The sequence below is a fragment of the Cicer arietinum genome, chromosome 5 (assembly GCF_000331145.2).
Source record: "Cicer arietinum cultivar CDC Frontier isolate Library 1 chromosome 5, Cicar.CDCFrontier_v2.0, whole genome shotgun sequence".
NCBI lineage: Eukaryota > Viridiplantae > Streptophyta > Magnoliopsida > Fabales > Fabaceae > Cicer > Cicer arietinum.
Window position 1 is genome coordinate 17,132,404 of NC_021164.2, and position 873 is coordinate 17,133,276.

An 873-nucleotide genomic window follows, 5' to 3' on the forward strand; every position below is an offset into this window, starting at 1 on the left:
TAGTAACATCAACCACACAGGAGACAAGTTTGTGGTATCGCTGGAAAATAGAGAATGTTCATGTAGGAAGTGGATGCTCACCGGGATTCCCTGCTGCCATGCAGTTTGTTGTTGCAACTTCCTCAAAAAGATCCAGAAGACTTGATTCCAGCATATTATAGGTTAGTTGGGTTCTTATGGTATTTATTAGTTGCATGTGTTTGATTTTGAATGATTTTATTCTTACATGTGTTGATTATTTTGGGTCAAGGGTTTGTGGTCCACACATACATATTCCTTCCTGTTTTTCTAAGATTATGGGGTCAGATTTGTGGTCCCTGCCATTTGATTATAGTTTTCTATTAATGGGTTTTTTTTATGTGTTTTCAATGTAAAAAAGCAGAATGGATGTCTTTTTCGTCGATGTTCACCATGAAGTTGGTCAAGCCCAAACTGAAGTTGTCCAAGCCCAAACTGAAGCTGTTCAAACCCAAATTAAAGCTGCCTAGACCCAAGCCCAAGCCCAATCACAACCTGTCAAACGCAGAGGAAGACCCAACAAACCCACACAACCTGTCAAACGCAGAGGAAGACCCAGCAAACTACAGTCCCAGCAAGCTCAGTCCCAGTCCCAGCAAGCTCAGTCCCAGTCCCAGCAAGCTCAGTCCCAGTCCCAACAAGCTCAGTCCCAGTTCCAGCAAGCTCAGTCCCAGTTCCAGCAAGCTCAGTCTCAGTTCCAGCAAGCTCAATCCCATTCCCAGCCTGCACAGTCTCAGTTCCACCAAGCTCAGTCTCAGTTCCACCAAGCTCAGTCCCAGTTCCAGCAAGCTCAGTCCCAGTCCCAGCCTGCACAGTCCCACTCCCAGTCCCAGTTCCAGCAAGCTCAGTCCCAGT

At 46.3% G+C, this 873-nt stretch overlaps 1 protein-coding gene across 2 annotated transcripts in view; it reads left to right on the forward strand.

The window, feature by feature from the left end:
• The window catches only part of LOC101500837 (annexin-like protein RJ4), a 7,842-nt gene extending 7,003 nt beyond the window's left edge, over positions 1–839 (forward strand). For both annotated transcript variants that reach the window (XR_012163080.1, XR_012163081.1), the window contains exon 7: positions 383–839. The gene's annotated coding sequence lies outside the window, so the exon portion shown is untranslated. The remainder of the gene's footprint in view (positions 1–382) is intronic.
• The last annotated feature ends 34 nt before the right edge of the window (positions 840–873 follow it).